General features: G+C 46.8%; 1 protein-coding gene across 2 annotated transcripts in view; it reads right to left on the bottom strand.

Annotated features, from left to right (window-relative positions):
- Nucleotides 1-7,840, bottom strand: part of ZRANB1 (zinc finger RANBP2-type containing 1) — a 44,644-nt gene extending 36,804 nt beyond the window's left edge. For both annotated transcript variants that reach the window (XM_074545375.1, XM_074545374.1), the window contains exon 1: nucleotides 7,564-7,840. The gene's annotated coding sequence lies outside the window, so the exon portion shown is untranslated. The remainder of the gene's footprint in view (nucleotides 1-7,563) is intronic.
- Nucleotides 7,841-22,636: the final 14,796 nt, after the last annotated feature.

Below are 22,636 nucleotides of genomic sequence, written 5' to 3'. Positions count from 1 at the left end.
TCTAAAAGAAAGGGATCTCTGTAACCAAATGCAGAATCTATTTATTCAGCACTTCAGGAGTGTAGAAGTAAAACCTTTCACAAATCCTAGCCTTATGTTACTCACTTTCTTCTCTTACCTTACCAAACTCACTCTACCTTCAGCTGTTTGCTCTTCTTTCTCAGTAACTCAGTACAAGCCTGCACAGATCAGTATATTAAAAGCAGAAAGCTTCAACCTGGCCTTCTGTAGTTTGTCATTACCATGACAAAATCTCAATTCCATTAAACACCCAATCACTCCCGTGCACATCACAACACAATTTATAAACTACAGAGAAAAAAACCTGTAAATAGTCACACAGTTCCAATGAAAATATTTTCAATCTAGCATGTTAAATGACTTCTAACATTTTCTTCAGTTCTGACAGTCCAGATCACCAAAAATACTCCTCATTGCAGATTTTTAGGTATGACCTGACTCATTACCTAAAACTTTTCTAAGTGGGGAATGAGTTAAAATCCAGGCAACTTCAGCTCTCACACAGAAACACATGGCAAAAAACACAGTTCTCTTAACCAGAAAAAGCAAGAAAGTAAGAATTAACTTCTGAACACATTCAGAAGTCTGTTCATTGGGTGCATTCAGATGGGTTTCATTTACATAAAATTAATAAAAAACTGTTTTCATTCTGCTTTACGGATTCGTATCTCATTTCAAAGCTTCTTAAATCTACTTTATTAGGTATTTATGGTATTCAGAAAAATTACGCTGATTTTGCTTCAGCTTTCTTTTCAATATTCTGCTCACACTTCCAACCCAACTGCTGACTTTTCATAAGCACAAGAATTTATATGCAGCTTTCATGCAAGAGGATGTCCAATTCTGCTAATGCTCCATGCACTAAGAATGAAAACATCTGGGAGGATTCTGATGTTTGGAGACATCTGAAATACAAGACTGACAATGAACTTCAGGTCTACAACTTAATGTAAATGGACATGTCTGCAAAAGCTGGAAACTCATTACAGAATTAACAGATATTGGAGAATAGTAAACATTTTCTCTTTCTGCTGTCTTTATTTTTATTTTCTTGTTTATCTCTTGAAGCATTTCTGTGCTCTTAGCCACTACAGTTAACCTTCTTGTGTAATTTGCATGGTGCAAGTTTGCATTTTATTCATTACTCATCTCAAATGGGTCAAACTCCATCCAGCTCTATTATACTTGTGACTAAAAGACAGGGAAATCTTAACTGCTGAAAATAATCTATAAAGCCCAGCAGCAGCAGCTTGCAGATCAGTGCTCTTTCTTTGTCAGGGCTGTCCCTTTGTTTTGTTTTAAGCTCAATTAAAAGTGAATGAGTGTCCAGATGAGATGTTACCACACGTTAGGATGGACTAAATACGACTGCTTAGAAACCAACACCATTTGGGCAAACAAGGGTAAGCAGTTTAACTGTTACATAATGCACAGCATCTCCCACACAATACTAATCAAAAGCCAAGCAAAATTACTTAAAATAATGAGCTATGATAGAAGATTTGCATAAATACAGCCAGCAGCATTTAATGAATTTGACCATGAACAGCAACAGATGAACACTGACTTAAGATCTACAGTAACAAACATACACAATAAAACAACAGAACTGTTAAAATTTCTTTTTTAAAAAGGCATTAGCCTTGGACAAAGCACAGAAGTTGAACAAGATGTTTCTTTATAAAAAGTGAGGTCAAATCCAGAAACAGTTTATCTGTGTTTAGGCTGTGCCTCAAACACCAGACCCATTTGTGTTTAGCTCTCAGCCATCCTCGCACACCAGGAGGAAAACCAGATGTCAGGCTGTGACTGCAAACACACCCTGACCCGGAGCCGCTTCAACCTGGCCAGGGCAGGAACTTTACACCGAGACTTGAACATTTTCTGGTCATTATCCCCCGGAGCTCCCCAGCGCGGGCTGACCATAAATCACAGCAGGGCGACACAGGCAGCCCCCGTGGGGAGGAGGAAAATATCATCAGCTCTTTCCCCTTTTTTTCACATTTAAAATTCAAAGATACAAATAAAAGATAATTGAGTCCTACCCAGAACTGGGCTGAACCTGGGAATTTTGCAGACACATACTTGTGGCAGTCCAACCCTTCCGTAGCCTTTCCAGATCCGCCCCCAAACCATGTCCCCACATCCACTTGGTGTTTGAACACTTCCAGGGATGCTGGCTCCACTCCTTCCCTGGTCAGCTTGATAACCCTTCCAGTGAAAAAATGTCCCTCATTCAATCCAAACCTCCTGGCATGGATTTCCCCTTGTCCTGTCCCTGTTCCATGGGAGCAGAGCCCAACCAGGGAGCTCCGGCTCCCAAGGAAACGCGCTCAGCACCCACCACGGGGCACTGCCCTCCTCATCCACACAGCCCAGGAGCGCCTTTGGGAAAGGATCTGCTGTTGGAATACACCTCAGCTCCAGTGAACCAAACAAACCACACTCATTCTATCCAATTCTTCCCAAGGCAGCAAAGTATCAAACAGAGGGGAAAAGAAAAAATAGTAGCAAAAATGTCATTATCACAGCACACAAAGTCCACTAGTGTGAGGGCTGCTGCTTACCACACTGCAAAGAACTAATGTTAAATACCACAGGGAAACAAATCCAAACTCCTTCTAAAGACACTGACACCAGTTTGGTGTTTTTTTAAATCACCTTTTTTTAACCATATGATTAGCAATCCGTTTCATATCACTGCAGGGTACTCTGCACTCCTGGAAAGTTGCAGAGTAGCAGCTCTAAAACAGTAATAACAGGTTCTGGAGTGGGAGTAAGTTTCTACTAAAGGCAACACTGAACAACCTTCTTTAAAAAAGCCTTTTTTAAAGCCATGAGGTGACATTTCTTTTTATCCCTGCACAGCTAAACAGCAATGGGGAGGTCAAAAATAAAATAGTAACTTGCCCAGCAGCCCATGTGAGCCCTTCAGCAAGATAAAAACGAGCTCAGCAGGCAGCCAGTCAGGGGAAGCCTCAGCAGGTAAAACCTGAGCCCAGTGGTTCATCTGTCAGGGGGTGACAGTGACAGCAAAGCCAGCACAGAGCACTCCTGGCTTCCCAGGGCACTGAGAACCAGCAGAGCCCCAAGCAGATCCTCAGCACCTCCTGAACGCAGGGCCTGCACACTGAGGCTGCTCCAGGGCAGCACTGAAATAACAGCAAGGAATAAACATGCCAGTGTCCCCACAGATCCCTGCTCACACACTGGGAAGGGGATTGGAGACTCAAGGAATACTTTCAAGGCCATCAGCCACAAGTCAAGTTCTCACAGTGCACTTATGGTCCCAACAACCACAAAAAAAGAATCTCTCATAAACCAACAATCATCAAACAAACTTCTTATTTTTTGTTTTTTGCTGGAATTATACACATTTATGAGATTTATGACAGATATTTTTCTTTCCAGATAATCAACTGACTGCACCAAGAACCACAGAGCTTTTAAATGAGTGGACCTATAAAAGTGTGCAAAAATTCAAAGTCACAAAAAGATTACTGATCAAAACAGCTCTAATACACTGAAAAAAACCCATAAAAACAATAACAACCAACCACAGAAAAAACACATCACTCAAGTTTGTTTTTCCTTCTAGTCACAGAAATCACGGTTCTAACAGTTTTCTTTAGCTCAGGAACCCCAACTCCTGAATATGCAGAAGTTACCAAGAAAACAAACACACCTTACAGAAGTTTCTTAATGCCCACAAACTCCTCAGCAACCCCAACTTTCTGTGTTTTATTAAAAACAGCTTCTCAGGACCAGATGCTAAATCAAAGCGAAGTCAAAGAGCCACACGGAGGATTTTGAAACCTGAACTTTTGATTACAGAAGTAATGGCAAACAGAACCCAAATAAAACCAAGCAGCACCGTGCCCTGGCTGCTGGCACAGCAGGAGGAGGAGCTGCAGCCTCCTGACTCACAGATCCTGCTTACACAGCCCCATTTCCATCTGCACAAGTCCATCCTTCCAGCCCCACATTCCCTGGACAGCAGCTTACATGGATATTTTCACTTTGTACCTTGTTCTCAGCACTACAGGTATTTTCAGCTCAGCTCTGAAAAGATCTTAAATCCTGTGTCATCTCCAGTAGTAAAAACAGTCCTTATTTTAAAATTTGCAAGCCATTCTTAGGAAGGAAAGAATCCAACTTAGTAGACCATAATAAGAAACAAACAAACAAACACAACAACAACAAAGCACGCAGTAGTATCCTTGTCTTAAGAACAAGCAGAACAGATTACATCAAGACAAACCCAAATAACCAAAGGGAAAAATGCCAACTTCATTACATCTGCTGTGCAGCAGAAAATGCAAAAGGGCTGCAAACGTGGCTGCTTCCTAGGCAAGATGCTCTGCACACACCAGCAATGCTTGCACTGTGTTACCTGCCCATGTTCCTTGTAAAAAAATCTCCTATTCCTTCTGCTTTCTTGGACCAGGGACTCCATACCAGAGAGTTCCCTCCTCAAACCTCACTGCCCTCACTCCCTGCTCCATCCCCTCCATCCTCTCCTCTCCCTGGGCTACACCACGGGGAGTTTCTGCATCAATGGGACATCAGCAGAGGAAAATGAAGTTGTTCTGAAAAATGCCAGGTGGACAAAGCTCCAGTTTGAGCACAGAGCTCCTGAACACCGCCTATGCCCCGAAAGAAGGAAACACAAAATCATAAATATTATTATAGATTATCACTCTCTTGGTGTGACAGTTGTTCTTTTAAAGCATGTTAACTGATAGACCCCAAAGTGGTAATTATTAATTTTGCACCTCAAGAAAGCTGCAAAAAAATGAACTACACAGAGCAGCAGTGCTCCAGCCACTGCTGATGTAAAAATGAGCACAGTCACAATCCTGTGCAAGCTGAAGCAATGACAGCCACACAAGAAATGCTATGAGAAGTACCAGCAAAGTGCCTGGATCCCAAATGCTTGAAATCTTAATTTGAAGACAAATGGTTTTAAGGTGTAATAAATTCCATTCAACTGACATGACACAATTACAATTATCCGTGTTACTAAACTGATTTTACCAAGCTATTCCATCTGACAAGGGAAATGGCAAACTCTTCAGCAGCTGTGTTGAAAAAAATTATCTTTTCAACTTTGCCTTGTTTCCCTCCTCACACATTTAAAAAAAAAATGAAGAACTCTGTTACAGCTAAGCCAGCCATTTTCAGCTGCCAAACTAAAGTTTAGTTCCATTTTAGTACCAGGAGACTGTGGATCATAATTCATCTAGTTAAACTGAGGATTACTTGTTGACATCAATTTTGAACAGCCCAAAATAACCCAGTCTTCAAATTTTGGGGGGAGGAAAGGGCACGAGATTATGAAGAGAACTGGCAGGAGCAGTTTCAATGCTTTGCTGTGATTAGCAGAGAGCACATCACAACAGGGAATGGACTGATCTGAAGCTGTGCTAGAACTGATATGGCAAAGAGAAGCTGGAAAGAGAAACAGTAACACCCAACTTAATACACCAAGGAGCCTGTAAATCTCACTTTAAAGAGCCTGAGAGAACATTTGATTATTTGATTGACTGTATTAAAAATAACCTCCCATTCAATCAGTAAACTATTTCCTACTTACACTTCTGGCTTATTTACAGATCCTTCTTGCAAAGGGCAGCAAAGATGGGTGGGAATTCCTGTCCCCGAGGAATTTACAGGTCAAACAACACACAGTGAGAACGGCCACACACAAAGCTAGAAATGTCCCCCTGACCCATTCTGAGCTGCAATTAGTCCCCAATTAAAGTCACGCTCCTGTGATGAACCCCGTCGATGCTTTTGTGCCACTCAGCATTCCAATTACATTAATATTTGTAATTATACTTCTGAGAGAATGCTAATAGCCACAGCTCCTCAGGAACAGATGACAGTGCCACCAGTGTCACCCCCACCTGCCTGCCCTTGCTTAAGCAGCAGAAGCAAAGCAAAGGTAGCAATTTCTTTTTCCTTCAAGAGAACTACACCACATAATTAGAGTTTCACAAATGCCACGCATCCAAAGGCTTTATTCTCTTTGAGTGCTGTGACAGACTTAAAGCAGACTGATCCTTCACATATGACACGCCAGCCTCCACATGCTGAAACACCAACTCAGCTTGGCCTTCAGAGGGAGGCCAGCAAGAGTTCCAGAACACCTCCTGCTGCTCACCTGTCTCCCCCTGTCTGAGTAACTACTGAGAAAGGGGAGGGAAAATAAATAAGCCTCACAAATCTCTTCTGTGAGACCGATAAGCAGATGGAAAAACAAAACTGATTACAACAGATCTCTCCTGAACCACTGTTAAAAGGTTCTGCTCGCAACAGAGTGAGCTCTAAGGAGAGAAAGAGGGAGTTACTACACAGAAGACAGCTCACCTTTCAATTTTTGCCCAAACAAACGCATCAAAGCACTAAACTCACATGCCAGCCCCACGGCAGGCAGCTGGTGAGCAGAGACTGTTCAAGCACAGCACAAAGCCCGTCAAACAACGTCTGTTTACCACACCAACCCCCAAGAATTCCAGAAAAAGTTGTCATTATTGCCACGGCTGAAAGTCACCGTGGCAGCAGAAAGTTCTCAGCAGCCGGGCAGTGCCAGCCGTGCAGGACACCGGGATCCAGCTCCTCCATCATTTATTTCTGCCACCGGCCGCGGGGACAGGCTGACCCTGTCACTGCCAAGGAAGGACTCACAGACACATCCATGACCTCCGCAGACGAGTTTATCTTATCCTGCCAGGAAGCTGCTGCAGTCTGGGACGGGGAAGGCAGACAGGGAGGCGCTGGCAGCGTGGATTACCAAGGTCTGCCTCGCTCCTTAATTCAACTTTCCCAATTTTTGTTTGGACTTCGGTTCCCAAAGAACGAGCTCGATTTGGAAACGCTTCTCATGCTGTACTTTACTTCTGATGAAGCATCGACAATAGGTGATCACAGAATGAATCACGGAGTGGGTTTGGGCTGGAAGGGACCTTAAAGATCATCTTGTTCCAGCCCCCTGCCATGGCAGGGACACCTTCCACTATCCCAGGGTGCTCCAAACCCTGTCCATCCTGTCTTGGACACTTCCAAGGATGGGACAGGCAATACCATGGAAGTTCTGCTACCCAAAATGCACAGACACATCCCATCACTCCCATCACCTACTCCAGCACGGCGTGCAGATCCACACAGGCACATCCGAGCACCAACAGAATCAAAGCAGGAGGGTGGGAAGAAGTGGGAGGGAGGCAGCACAGGCATGATCTCACCAGGCACACTGAGGCACCACAGCCCGGGGTCCGGAGCAGCAGCCACGGGAGAAAAAATCCGAGTTTCCTGCCTTTGTAGGGAGGCTGTGCCAGCCTGCCTGCCCTCAGCAAGCCGTTCCACGCGGGACACCGAGCGCAGCGGGATCCGGGGCCGCGCCGGAGGCGCCTCCTCACAGCCCCCCCGACCCCGCAGCGGGTCCCCGCTCGGCCCCGGCTCAGCTCGCCCCCGCTCCCCCCGCGCCCCCTCGCCCTGCAGCGCTGCCCGAGGAGGGCAGTGAGAGCACAGGGGCTTTACCTCTCCGCCGGGATCCGTCCCTCAGTCCCTCAGGAACACGCTCGGAGCACTGGGAGCCGCCTGCGCCCCGCGCCGCCCCCCCCCCCTCCCGCGCTCCCCCCCCGCTCACGACATGGTCTCTCCCGAGGCGCCGCGGCTGCCGCGGCCGCGGGCGCTCCCACTCGGCGCGGCGGGGGGGGGGGGGAGGCTCTGCCCGCGCTCCTCTAATGGCGGCGGCCGGAGCGGCCCAAAGCAAAATAAACCCCCGCACGGCCGAGCAGCACGTCAGCGCGGCCTGCCGCCCTGCGCGCCGCCCATTGGCTGGGCCCGCTCCTGCCTTCCGCCAATCGGCGGGCGGCTCTTTGCGCAGAGCGGTGATGTCATCGGTGCAGCGGGGTGACGCGCGCAGGGCGGGCGCCAGGGGGCGCCTCCCGTGCCGGCCCCTCAGGGCGGGACCGCGGGACCCTCGGGGCTGTTCCCGGCTATTCCGGGCTGTCCCTGCACGGACCCCGGGCCCCTCGGCACCCCGCCACCTTCCCCGAGCCAAACATGCACCTGGGTTGCCGGAGATAACGCGCAGAGCGTTGCGGTGTGGAGGCGAGAGCATCCCCCCCGCACACGCCGTGGTACGGGATGTATGGACATCGCAGGTTCCTGAGGGAGTGATCCCTCAATAAACCTCCTTGTGATGGCACCGGGCCAGGCAGCAGGCGCGGGGAACACCGGTTTGTGGATCACAAAGTCTCTGAGGTTGCAAAAGCCCTCTCAGAACATCCAGTCCAACCTTATCCCCAGTCCCCACCTTGTCCCCGGAGCCCTGAGTGCCACATCCAGCCCTTGGACGCCTCCAGGGATCGGCACTCCAAACTCCCTGGGCAGCCCCTGCCAATGTCAAAGCACCCTTTTTGTGAATAAATTCCTCCTGATGTCCTCATGAACCTCCCCTGGCTGCAGCTTAAGGCCCTGTCCTCTGTTTCTTATCAGCACTTGGGAAATATTTCACTATGGAGCACGAAAGGAATTAATGGGAATCCAGAGTCCACCAGGTGCCATGGTCAGGTTGATACGGTGGTGTTGGGTCATAGGTCTGACTCTGTCTCAGAGGTCTTTTTCAATCTAAATTGATTCTGTGAAATAAAATTTAAACATTTCTTCCACATGTTGATTCCAGCTGTTCCTGACTGGAGTCAGTGAATGTGTGGGGTTGGAGTTCAGGGTGTCACCCTGCCCAAAAGGACTCAGCAGCCCCACAGTGCAAAGCCCATTTATCTTCTGAGAAGAAAAGGCCAGCAACAACAGCTCTGCCAGCCCTTGGGTTCAGTCCTTGTGCTGGCTGTGCAATATTTTTTTTGCTTTCCACTCAAAAATTGCGAGCCTGCATCTTCCTTAAGCTGCCCTTGTAGGCTCAGTGACAGAAAATGTGTATTTCTCCACATCCTTGCTTTTCCCTCATGGGTTTTACATCATTTGATACATGATTTTTCCCCCCCCACTGCAGTTACTACTTTTTATTTCAGGCTTTCTCAGATGTTTTAGCACTTTCTTATTTCCATGGTTTCATTCCCCATTCCCAGACTCTGTTAGACAATGCCTCAGGCTTGGTGTTGCATTGGGAAACTCATCCTGGAGCAGCTGGATCCATCCCTTCTCCCTCAGTCAGCACAAAAGAAAAGCACCTGAGATGTTCCAGCAGAGCAGTGCTAGAGAAAATCCCTTTGTCCAGCAAGCAAACAGGACTGGAGTCAGGACAAGCAAAATGTAATTAGTTATGGAGACTGAAATAGAAATTTGTCTTCATTTGCAATTAAATTAGTTCCCTATAAACATTGAGAACTGTTGCAGGGGGAGGGTAATGTGATTTCTCTCTCCCAGACTAATTATTTACTAAATTCTCTTTCTGACTCCACTGAACAAGTTGGTGCATTTCTCAAAACTGTAGAAAAATGGGAGATAACTACTTTTTTTTTTTTATATATAAGACTTGGGTAAGTAATGTTAAATAAATATTCCTTGTCTTAAGGAATTTTACCATCTCTGTGCTTAGAAATCATCCAGAAAATGAAAATGTATCCCTTGCTGTTGACATCTAGGCAAGATGATGGAAGAGCTGTTGGGGTAAATTGTAAATGCTGCCCTAAATGTGCAACAATGGAAATTTCCAGAAATAATTGTTATAGATTAGACTGCATTAAAAGATATGAAAATACAAGGAATATCTTAGAACCATAGATTTACAGAGGGGCTTGGATTAGGAAAAAGTTATGACCAACTGAAAAAGAATAATTCCAAAGAATTCTATGATTCTAAGAGATTTTAATCTCTGCACAGAGATTTTAATCTCTGTTCTGCAGAACAGAAGCATTCTGAGTAGTGAAAGAGGTCCCTGTATAGTGTTTGAAGGAGACCATGTGGTCAAATTGAATTTGAAAATATTTACCAGAGCAAAAGCAAATCCTGGGCTGCATCTCCCAATTACCTGAGGTTTTTGAAGTTGGTGACTTTATTGTCAGGCCGTGTCTTTGGCTTAAGCTCAAAAAGCTGCTGGTGTCTCCTTCCAGGTTTACCTTGCAGGAGTTTGCCATTTGTTCGGGACTTAAACAATAAAATACAAGAGGAATGACCTTTCAGCAGTTTAGAACATTGATATTTACACATATAATTTATCCAAGAAGAGCTTTCAGACTTCTAATTTGGAGACACATCAAAATCTACATGACTTGATAGTCCAGTCCTCAATAGATTTGGTATTTGATCATATTTTCTTTTTTTAAATGTCAGGAAGATAATTCTATTTTTGTTAGAGGTGGCAGAAGTTGTAAGCAAGGAGGGTGGGATATAATTTCCTATATCCCACCCAAAATTTTCATTTTCTTTCACCAGTTTAAGGAGAAATTTTGACTCCCTGGGAAGGAATTTGGAACAGTCACACTCACTTGACAGCTGAAGCTGTTATTTTGGGAACCTTCCTTTGCAGAGCTGGATTTGCTCAGGCCTTGCAAATCCTTCACACAGAGTTGTACAACTGCCCCTTGTGCCTCACAACAAACCCACGGCAGAACCACGGGATGAAAATATCATTTACACATATATGTGTTCCAGATTTCTCAAACATCATAAATCCCTTGTAACTCCCCACCTTCCTTAGCCATCCTAGCTCCAATCTCCTTTCTCCCTACCAGAGCTGATAGTAGATCTCCTTGTCAGAGCCCACAGATTTGGTAAAACCCCAGCAGTGTGCACAAGTGCTGAGATTTTGCAGGATTACCCGGCTCAGAGCCCCCTTGGTTGCCATCCCAGCAGCCTGGAACCCTGTGTGCCTGCGAGGTGTGAGCCTTGCAGGCAGCCAGCGAGGCAGATGGCTGGGAAGTTCCCTTCCTTTCCCACAAAGAATTTATAAATTCAGGATTTTTTTGGCGCAACCCTGAGTTGCAATTTGCCGCTGTCTCCCGTGAAACCCTTTGAGAGCTCTGCCTCACAAGATGCCCTGATTTTTTTCAGTTCTGTTAGTAAAAGGCCTTTCCCTCAAGCCTGCCTGACGTTTCTGTTCTGATTCACCCTGTTTATACCAGAGCAAATGATACCCAAAGCTATAATTAGAAAGCAAGCATTGAAACATTCCACAGGAGCACATTTGTTGCGTGTAGTAACAGGGGAGCCTCAGCGACACAAAATTGTGCTTCAGGTAAGCAAAAAACAAAAAAAAAAAAAAGTAAAAAAGACAAAAACCTAATTATTTTCTGCTGGCATGGAGTGTTTTTGTGCTGCAGCAGAATTACCTCAGCTTGAATGCAAAGATTACATCTAGTTAGTGATGTCTAAGTGCAGATCTTGCTCTTATGTAATTCTCTTTACCCTGGTAGCTCCTTGCTCTCAGGCAGGGCGCTGGCTCCCATCGGGAGATTCATCCTCAGCTTATCCAGCAGCAGGGATGGATGTGCTCACCAGATGGTTATTCCTCACTAGCTGAACTTTGGAAATGCAGAGCTCCCTACTCAACCAGCTCCTCAGATCCTGCTCTTGCTGTTCTTTATCCTGTGTTTTCAGGAGCAAGGAGGACTAGCAACGCTTAGCTAAAGGGCGAGGAATAGAAGCGCACAAAAATCCAAAGGAAGCACAGGTTTTGGATTGAGAACAGGATGTTTTAAATGGTTCACTGATTGGTTACCAGTCTTCCATCCTCTGAGTCAGCCTGAGCCTTTACATCCAGTAAATCCCATCCTCGGGCTGCTTTTCTCAATTCCATTTGAATCATAAAAGTGTTCCACTCTAGCTAGATCACAATCCATCCTATCCAGGAAAGGCTGAAGTCAGAGGAGGCTCAATCACAGAACCACAGAATATCTTGGTTGGAAGAGATGTGAAAGAGCCAGCAAGAGACCCTTCACAGCTCTCCAAGTAGTCACAGTGCATGGGGGTGATTGTTCTGGGGACAAAACAGCCAGAAAGATAGAGAATAAATAAACCTAGCTTGGAAAAACTGGGCAGAAATGTCTCTAAAGTCTGCACCCTGAAATGTATTTCAGCAGCAAAAAGAAAAAGGTTCAAAGTGGCGAGCACTTACATTGAAAGCTTCCACATTCTCATATTTTTCTTGTTTCCTCTCTAGTTCCACATGGAGCAGAGGAAGGGGATGAAGGAGCAAATCCATTGGGATGGGGCTGCCCAGCTGAAGGCTTTGAGCCCTGTGATGGGGAACCTTGGAAGCTTTCCTCAGCTGGGCAGCCCTTGTGTAGGTGAAGGAGCCTGGCCAAGAGAGGCAGCTCCCGTGGAGAACAGCAGGAAGCTGGGATGGTGGCTGTGCTGCAGCCCCAGTGAGGATCTGGGGGCTCTGTGGAGAACAGCAGGAAGCTGGGATGGTGGCTGTGCTGCAGCCCCAGTGAGGATCTGGAGGCTCCGTGGAGAACAGCAGGAAGCTGGGATGGTGGCTGTGCTGCAGCCCCAGTGAGGATGTGGGGGCTCTGTGGAGAACAGCAGGAAGCTGGGATGGTGGCTGTGCTGCAGCCCCAGTGAGGATCTGCAGGCTCCATGGAGAACAGCAGGAAGCTGGGATGGTGGCCGTGCTGCAGCCCCAGTGAGGATGTGGGGGCTCTGTGGAGAACAGCAGGAAGCTGGGATGGTGGCTGTGCTGCAGGCCCAGTGAGGATCTGCAGGCTCTTTGGAGAACAGCAGGAAGCTGGGATGGTGGCCGTGCTGCAGCCCCAGTGAGGATGTGGGGGCTCTGTGGAGAACAGCAGGAAGTTGGGATGGTGGCTGTGCTGCAGCCCCAGTGAGGATCTGGGGGCTCTGTGGAGAACAGCAGGAAGCTGGGATGGTGGCCGTGCTGCAGCCCCAGTGAGGATCTGGGGGCTCTGTGGAGAACAGCAGGAAGCTGGGATGGTGGCCGTGCTGCAGCCCCAGTGAGGATCTGGGGGCTCCCTGGAGAACAGCAGGAAGCTGGGATGGTGGCCGTGCTGCAGCCCCAGTGAGGATCTGGGGGCTTCCTGGAGAACAGCAGGAAGCTGGGATGGTGGCTGTGCTGCAGCCCCAGTGAGGATCTGGGGGCTTCCTGGAGAACAGCAGGAAGCTGGGATGGTGGCTGTGCTGCAGCCCCAGTGAGGAACTGGAGGCTCCCTGGGGAACAGCAGGAAGCTGGGATGGTGGCCGTGCTGCAGCCCCAGTGAGGATGTGGGGGCTCTGTGGAGAACAGCAGGAAGCTGGGATGGTGGCCGTGCTGCAGCCCCAGTGAGGATCTGGGGACTCCGTGGAGAACAGCAGGAAGCTGGGATGGTGGCCGTGCTGCAGCCCCAGTGAGGATCTGCAGGCTCTGTGGAGAACAGCAGGAAGCTGGGATGGTGGCCATGCTGCAGCCCCAGTGAGGATCTGGGGGCTCCCTGGAGAACAGCAGGAAGCTGGGATGGTGGCTGTGCTGCAGCCCCAGTGAGGATCTGGGGGCTTCCTGGAGAACAGCAGGAAGCTGGGATGGTGGCCATGCTGCAGCCCCAGTGAGGCTCTGCAGGCTCCGGGAGGCTGCAGGTGCTGCCCAGCCCAGATGGTGAGCACAGCGTGCCTGCTGCTGTCCCAGCACCATCGGCAGGGCTGGCACCGCTCAGGAATGCAGGGGGAGGACAGACAGGAGGAAAAGACAGAGGGACCGAGAGAAATGTGAGACAGGGTGGGAAAGGGGAAAGAAAAATAGAACAGGAGAATGCAAAGAGCTCTTTGGGTGTGCTCTGAAAGCCGTCAGGGACTGCAGTGACAAGTCACAACGCAGCTCCTAAAGGATGCAACAGCCTGAGTCCCTTCAGGGGCATGGAAGACATTTGTGAGGACCTGAGACAAAAATCTATTTGAAAAATGGACTGAAATCCACGAACTTGCTGCTGTACAGAAATGTCAGGCCTAAAGAGCCTGGATGGCTCTGCACAATGGCCACTGTTTCTGTCACCATCACCACTGACACATTTAACTAGCACCAAGCCCAGACCCCTCCAAAATGCTTCTGGCAGCAGAAAATGAGGTGTGGGTCAGCAGAACACTGACTCCTCCACCACTGCCAGCTGGGGCTGGAGGAGATGAAAATGCCACATTGTGCTGCTACAGGTTTTGATACTGGGTTAGGCAACCCCCTCCTCTGACTGCTGGCTTTTGTGAGCCCCCGATGGCATCACCCCTCCCCAAACATTGTATAAAAGCCAGAGATGCTGAACCCAGTGGCAGTGGAGCTGAGAGGCAGAATCTCAGACATTTTTCTGGTCTAGGAGAGCCCAGCCCTTCTCCTGTGCAGCAAGGCAGCGTTATCAGGTGCCTTTAATATGGCCCAAAGTTGAGCCAAAGCTGTTAGGGGTTGGCAAAAGTGAAAATGGGATTTATTATAAGTAAGGCTGTCCAGGAGCACACGAGGCAGCAGAGAAGGGACATTCTGTGTCTGGTTTGCAGAACACAGTGCATCATGCCCAGCATAATCAGCACCAGCTAATCAGATTATTTGATGAGCCAGAGGGAGCAAAATCTATCTTTGAGTTGACGTAATCCACCAATAGACTGCTTAAGGATTCTGGATATTTTCATTCTGTGTCTCAGAAGCCTTTCTCTTACCTATTTATTGAAACTTATCCTTTTTATGAGCAAATCTAGGATTAAACACAGACAGCTCAAATTGAAACCAGAACACAAACCAGTAAGAGTGAGATTCCAACAGAGCAGTGCCAATTACCACACTACTGGCTCAGCAGGGTGGTGGAAAAATATCAGGGATACTTTAGAGCCATTAGTGGAGACCTTGGATGGTAACTGAGGAAGATAAGGAATACACAAGTCTGGAATTAAAATGGGGAAAAGACATTTTTTCTGGAACACCATGAAATGTTGGATGAGATTTTTATTTTAATTCAGGCCTAGCCTGATCCATAAATTCTTATCACATTAATATGATTTAATATATTTTAGAGGTGTGTTCTGTAAAAACCTGTACCTTCTCTTAGCCCTCTTCATTACTAATAGGCAGTTTCAACAACTGCATAAAAAGTAGCTTTCCATCTTACTGCTAATTTAATCTTGCAGAAAGCTGTCTAGCAGGGTACCTCATAATGCTTTGCCTTATTTACAGATACAATGAGTGGAACAGAAAAATAAATCATTTTCAAAACAGATTATTTTTCTGGAAGGACATTTCTTTGATTGCTTTTATTCCTAAATGGAAAAAAAAAAATTTAGTAATTATAGCTTGAGCGACTATTGTTTACTTATATCAGGCCTCACAAAAGCTGCTGTGCCCGCCTTTCTTGTATGTTGTGTTAAAAGAATGGGTAGAAACAGAATAAAATAATTGCAAGAGAGCATTGCCTGGCATCTCTGTCTCCCTCCCACTGCACAAAGAGATGCTGGAGCAAAGCTGAGACATTTATTGAGCAGCAGGAGGTCATTAGCTTGTTGTCAGTCCTCTCTCCACTGACAGCTTGACATGGCTGTCTGCTAGGTAAGCTGCATTATAAACAGGCTTTTTGTAGCACACATTGCTGCTTTCATATGAAAAGTATGTTTGCTGTCTCCCGAATAATCCTTGCCACCCTGAGACATTACTGATTTTGTGTTTCAGGAACGTGTTGCTTCCGTTTTCCAACCACATGTCTCAGCTGCATCTGAGTTTCTCTTGCCTGAGCCCTTTGAAGAAAGTTTAAGCTTCAAAAGCTCTCACTTGTATGAGACAGCAGCTCTGGAGCTGCCCATGTCCAGGCACAGCTGTAAATTTACAGGGCTCTAACACCAAAGGACAGTTCAGAGCGTCTCTGTACAGCTGAAAGGACTTGGATCTCCCATAGAGGTCAGAGTGAGGAGCAAGGTCAGAGAATTTGGGAGGGTATTTACCTGAGGAGTAAACCCCTGCTGCCCTAAGCCAGCCAGCTCCATGTGCCATCATTCTCTGTCCATCTCACTGCCACAGCAGCAGAGAGACCGAGCCACTGTCTGAGCTCTGCACAATGCAATTCAGCCTAATCAATAAAACCAATTTTGCAAAATTATGCAAAATGTTGAGCTGCTGCTCGAATAACTGGAAATTGGTGAAGCTGCTCAGTCTCAGGAAGGTCACATTCCTTCACTGGATGTGGAATCTTTGAAATCCTTGGCCAGGAGGGATTCATGTCCTTTTATTCCTGGGCATGGCTCTCACACAGCCCAGTTTCCCCAAGACATCCCATGGTTCCTCCCTCTGCCAAGCCAACTTTTACAGTCAAGGGGCCTGGGCAAACACTCAAGGCCTGGGGAGAAAGTCCAGATTTGTCCCATTGCCCACAAGCCACATTTCACTGGTATAGAAACATCACATTACATTGGTTATATTAGGAATATTGATTACACAGCTGATCATAGAACCACAGAATGGTTTGGGTTGGAAGGAGCTTTAAAGATCATTTGTTCCAACCCCCTGCCCTGTGCAGGGACACCTTCTACTGGACCAGGATGCTCCAAGCCCCATCCAGCCTGATGTAGATGAGAGTCCAGGCTACCCATGTCAGAAGCAGAGGCTGTTGAGATGAATGGGGCTGATCACCTGCCTCAAATGAGGGAGCTCATTTCTCAAATGGAGCCCAAACCTGTTTGGATTAGAGCTTTCCAACCTCTGTGCTGAAGAAACAGAAATTCTGCCATTTCATTTTGTTTCTATTTCTCTTATCCTGCCATCCTGGCTTTGAATTTTCACTCTCTTATTCCAAGTACACATCTTGCCTGATTTGCTTCATCCTCAAGAGTTTTCCCAGTGTCCTCAGGCACTCAGAGAAGAGGCCAAGTGAGCTGGGCTTCCCCCAGAGCACACAGCTCCAAAGCTGAGCTCTGTTCATTTCTTGGCTGTCTTCCTCCCACATCAGAGAATATTCCAAATAAGGCCTCGCTGGTGTTGCTCAGAATCAAAATAGCTGCTTCTGATTTAGGTTTGATAACCCCTGGAGAAAAGTCCCTTGGACTTTGGCTTCCCCTCAGAGCTGCTGACTGCCTCAGCATATGGTCCTGTTAGATCTTCTCAGTTAAACACTGTTACATCACACTTCTGTCAGCTGTCAGTATTTTCATGTTTTTCTTGGAATGTTTGCTTCCTGTCCTAGACCTTCTGCCTCTAGAGTCAAGTGGTTGAGTTAGAATCTGAGGCTTTATTTTCAAAGTAGATTTCTAATCCTCAATGCAGCACAGAAAAACATAAAATATCAACTAAGTGTAAATAAAGGGGTCAGAAACTAAAAGCAAAGACCAAAAGAGAACCACAAATATCAGTTCCTCAAACTCATTAGTTAAAAATATAATTCCTATGTTTTGGAGCAAAACAAACCAGCTGGTTAGGTTTTTTCCTGCAGTTTTTGATTGCCAGAGTGCAGAAGGCATTTCTGTTTGTGCCAGTGCTGGATCAATACCCCAGCTCAGTGCAGAGGGATCAGCAGATTTGTTCTCACATCTAATACTGATCAAGGGCTTCCTGAAACACTCCAGGAAAAATAAGGGATATTAGCATCTGTGTTCTGCCTGGCATTTTGGGTCTATATGCCCTGTTTAGCTGATTTTCCTCATCTGACAGAATACCTTCAAAATCCTTTCCTTTCCATACCCTCATGCATTGCAGTTGGATTCCTGGCTGCTGTAGCCCATCCCAGAGGCTCCTGTACAATACTTTTTGTACTCATAGGTTTGTCTGCAGATTTACAGGGCTTTGGGCTTAGATGTGTATCAGAGAATGCCAGAGGAGCAGGCTGGAAGGGACCTCAAGGATCCTCTGGTCCAGCTTTCCTTGGCCAAAGCGCAGTCTAGACAAAATCTGGTCAGATTGTACCTTTGGAGGATTTACACTCAAGGATAGAGATCCACTGATGGCTTCTCTGAGCTTTGTTCCAAGGTCCGACTGACACTGATTATTCTTTCCCTGATAAGCAGTCTGAGCTTGCACTAATTGTCTCAAAACATGCACACTCTGCCTCTTTTCAAACCCAAATGAAGTTTAATTGAGCTGGTTTTCCTTGAGAGATAATGTGACTAGAGAGCATGAAGTCCCAAATGTAGCGAGACTGCCTGAAATAAAAGAGATTATGGATTAGAAACACAAACCATTAACCTAGAACACCAAGAACAGTTTTGGCTTCTTTTTCTGCCAGCCTAATACTGGAAGGGCCACAAAAAAAAATTATTTAATTGATATTTCTCATCCAAGTTTATAGCTAGAGCTGATTAAAAGCCTCTATTTCTTTCCTGCTTCAATTTTCAAAGTTCTAAAATACTTAATTCTACAAAAGAGGTAATGAAAGTAATGAGTAAGGAAAATTTTCCAGGAAAAGAAAAATATTGCTTAAAACAAAAATTATCACAGAATTTGGAGCTTTTGTAATTTATTCAGGAACTCTGAAACTTGCTCTCCAAAGCTCTGTGGGATCTCCTAAAGCCTCTGGTGTCCAGGGCAGGGAGCGAGGCTGGAGATGGACCCTGAAGTGATGGAGGTGCCTCCAGAGATGGGAAATGTCCCCAGAGACACACTCCATCAGCTCCATGCCATCTCCTGGTCATCCTGGCAGCATTTCTGGGGCAGCTCAGAATCCTGCTGGAGCTCCTGAGCTTGTGCAAAGCAGCCTGGATTCAACACACCAGCATTCACCACAACCCCTCTGGGTCTGGAATCTTCCAGGCAGCAGCATTTCCCATCTGAAAGGAAGAGTTTCACTTCTCATCCAGCATCCTCCTCTCCCCTCACCTGTGAGCTGCTCATTTCCCACCTGAAAGGAAGAGTTTCATTTCTACATCCAGCATCCTCCTCTCCAACAGCCCTCACCTGTGAGCTGCTCATTTCCCATCTGAAGGGAAAAGTTTCACCTCTCATCCAGCAGCCCTCACCTGTGAGCTGCTCTGCACTGTCCTTTCCTCTGGAGCAGGGAGAAAGCAGCACCTGCAGCTCAGCACACCTGAGCACGACCCAGAGCGTTTCAGTGCATCTGAACTAGGCTAAACAAGTTACCTCCAGGCACGCTGACCCCTCTGGGGAGCACAGACACCCTAGTTCACACTGCACTCACGTTATGGAGACCTAATTTAGCCCTGATGTTTTGAGATGCACATGCAAGCTGCTTTTCACAAGGTCACCCCCAGCAGAGACAAGGAATTTTTCATTATTAGCGTGAAGACCTTGAGTTTTGAAAAATGTTCTTGGCTTTCAGCATCATCTGCATGCTGTTTTTTTCCATCTTCCTTGCATTAAATGGTCACCAGAAGAGGCTGTAATTTATGCAGCACTCCTGGCAGCTGTCTCAGGGGTTCTGTACAATGAACCACCTTCATTTTAAAAGCTCTTTTTAAATAAATGGTCTCAAAAAACACTGTACACTTTTAAAACTGAACAGACAAGGGAGTTTACATGGCACAGAGGGAAACCTGTATTTGGTGATAAATTAAAACATTTAGCACAAAAATAATGGCAAAGAGAAGATGAAGAAAGAAAAGTTAAAACAATGTTAAAGGAAGATATTTTGCTTTTTAGACACATTCTCTCTCTCTCTCCTTGTGTAGAAAATATTTTAAAGGTGAGTCCTGACCCTGTTTGTCCTCAAGTGTTAATAGCAAGTGCTTAGACAGGAAAATGATGTTGATCTGCCAGTCACTAATTGCCCTTGGGTGCTCTGTTTTTCTCCACATCCCTGACAACTCTTCCCACACCAGAGGAAACATTTAGCTCCCATCTTCCTGTGGAGCAGCAATTTCCCTATTTCCATAGCTTAAACCTTCCCCACCGAGCAGCTGCAGTGTCTGCTTCAGCTGTAGAGTATTTATTTTGTGGAGGTTTTCCTAAGTCCTGATCAAATTAGTTTGAGAGAAAAGATACCTACAACGTCCTAAAGAGCAGCTGTTCCTGACAAACCAACCCCAGGAAACATTTTGTCTGTTTATCCTATGAATTGGCAGAACATGGGCTGCTGTATCCTGAAATATTCTATCATCTCCCACTAAATAAATAGGGAACTGAGCAGTTCCTAACTACAGATCACAAATGGAAGTGGGAGGAAAGTAAACATCCAGCTTACCTCTCACCTCAGTGCATTGCTGGCTCCAGCTCACCTGGAAATTCTCCATAATATCCGTAGGAAAATAGGCAAGGACCTTGTGGGGCTCTTCTTTCACTGGACATCAATTTCTCTGAAGTGCTCACATCCTTCTTGTCTAAACTTATCCATTCTACATGGATAAAGACATCTGTAAAAAAGGGAATTATTTTCCAACCTCTGCCTGGCCAGGGGCCAAAGGAAGCTGTGTGATGTTCAATCTTACATTCATACAGTGTGGCATGAAAAATAAATGTACAGGGGAACTCTAAGGGGCTCAATCAGGCTGCTTTGCAATAATTTAACATGGAAATCTTTCCCTTCTATTAAAAAATACAAATATATGTATATATGTATTATTTTAACACAGTGACCTTGAGGGATTGTGAGTTTGGGGTTCAGAGGCTTTTTTCCCTCTAGGATTTCCAATGATTTCTAATGGCAGCAGGGATTCCTGACTCCTGCATGCAGGATTTTAGCTGCAGGCAGGGCAGCAAGGACAGGCTGTGCTCTGTCAATCTGGTAATGAGCAGTAATGACAGACTCTAAGCTGTCATAAGAGGATATGACCAAGCCTTGTTTGGGAATGGAGAACTCAGCCCAGTCTGGGGACAGCCAGGATGGCCTGAGGGAAGGGACCTGCCCACAACAAAGAGCTTTTTGCCCTCTCACAAATAAAACTGACCCCTCCACATGATGTTCCCAGCTCCTCCCCCTGCCCAGCCTCCTGTCTCTCTTCTGTTCCAGAACAGGTGGTCAGATCTGGATTTGTTTTATTTTGCCCTAAACACGGTGTTAATTCTGTGCTCTCACTAGACCACAGCTTGTGGGGGAGAATTTTAATCCTGGTGAGATTTCCCACCCTTGCAGATTCCCAGATGGAATTGCAGCCGCCTTTGTGCAGCGCTGGGGCTGCTGCAGGCTGTGGGATTTTGGGGAAGCAGTGGGGATGTCCAAGCCCTGGGGCCAGGCTGGGCCCCTTCCCTGAGCAGCAGGGCAAGCAGCATTCCCATTTTTGCTCAGGAAGTCACACACTAATTACAGAGCTATTGCTTTCCTCATTTAAGCAGGCAGTTAATCCCAGTGCTATTAAAATCCCAACATTCCCAGCTTCCCTCAGGAACACTGAGTGGCTGTTCATGGAGCAGCCTCTTCTGTAGTGACACTGGGCAGGACACAAATGCTGCACAGTCACTACAAATCCATATTTTGCTGCCCTCCTTTCCCCAGGAGACAGCCTGGGCCAGGATCTGTGCTCCTGCTTCCCCCTGTGACAAAGAAGGTGCCACAGGAGGGCACAAGGAAAGTGAGTCATTCTTGTCATCATTAATTAATTAGTGTCCTGCTGTTCCCCCAGGCAAACCAAACAGATTACACAGGGCACAATTGACATAAACAAGTAGGAAACTCTGCTTATAAAGGAACTTGGGAAGACATTCAGTCCCAAACCTGCCAGAGCTCCAGGCAGTGTCCCAGTCTCTTGCAGGATGCTCTTGGGTGCTTGGATCCATTCTCCCTGATGAAGGTGGGATTCCCAGACTAAAGGATGCACAGAAATTACTCCCCCTGATGAGATAAATGTTTCTGTCTCCAGCCTGGATGGGTGAAGCTTTAGGGTCTGACTAAACCAGAAGCAAAGTCCCCACTTCCCAGCAGGTGCTCCATGGCAGTCAGTGGATATCCAGTCAGTGGATATCCCCAGATATCTCCACACCCAAAGAACTGGGGGGATCAGGACAGCACCATCCCCATGCTCAGGCATCTCTGAGTTTGCAGAGACCACCTGGAACAGGGCACACAGGAGCCCCTGCTCTGTCCCAGGATCTGTCTTTTAAAACTGTTCAGGCAGGCACAGGTGCACTTTGCAATGAAGCCACCAAAAAAAGCCAAATCCCATCTGGATTTGTGCACTTCCTTGTCTCTCAGCATTCCTTGCCTTGGACAGCAAAAGCAGCCTGTCAGAATGTGGCCTTCCCTGGTGTCCCCTGAGCCACCCCACAGGAAAAAACTGACAAAAAAAGGCAATATTATTTTAAAACAATACAATTCCAGTCTCTAGAAAGAGAAAACAGAAATCTTCCAGTCCCTCTGCTCAGACAAAAGCTGTCTGGGGCTGTGCTCAGCCAGGTCCCTGCTGCCTGCCCTCCTGGTTTCTGTGCCTCTCCCAGAGCTGCTGCTGGGGGAGGCTGAGCAGAGGCAGCAGTGATGCTCCCCAGAGCCTGGGCTGCCTGCCAAGGAGCCCTGCCAGGTGCTGCCTGTTTAAATTGCTTAATATATTGTATTAAACAAAGATCAATATCAGGATCATGAGCTCCAGGCCTGGCTTGGAGCGTGAGCTTGTCCAGAGCTCACAGCATCCCCCACAGCTGGGCTGGGCACCCTCAGGGCTCCAGGGAGCTGAGGCAGGTCCTGCTGGTCATTCTCCACCTTCCCCAGCCCAATAAAGAGAGTTTCTGCTCCTAAACTGAGCCTCTGCAAAGCCTGGGCTGCTTTTTCCTGACCCCAGCAGGGAAACAGGTGGGGAAACCCTGAGATCTCCGTGTGCCTGATGA

This window comes from Zonotrichia albicollis, chromosome 7, assembly GCF_047830755.1.
Source record: "Zonotrichia albicollis isolate bZonAlb1 chromosome 7, bZonAlb1.hap1, whole genome shotgun sequence".
NCBI classification, from domain to species: Eukaryota; Metazoa; Chordata; class Aves; order Passeriformes; family Passerellidae; genus Zonotrichia; species Zonotrichia albicollis.
This window is presented reverse-complemented; position numbering and strand designations above follow the sequence as displayed.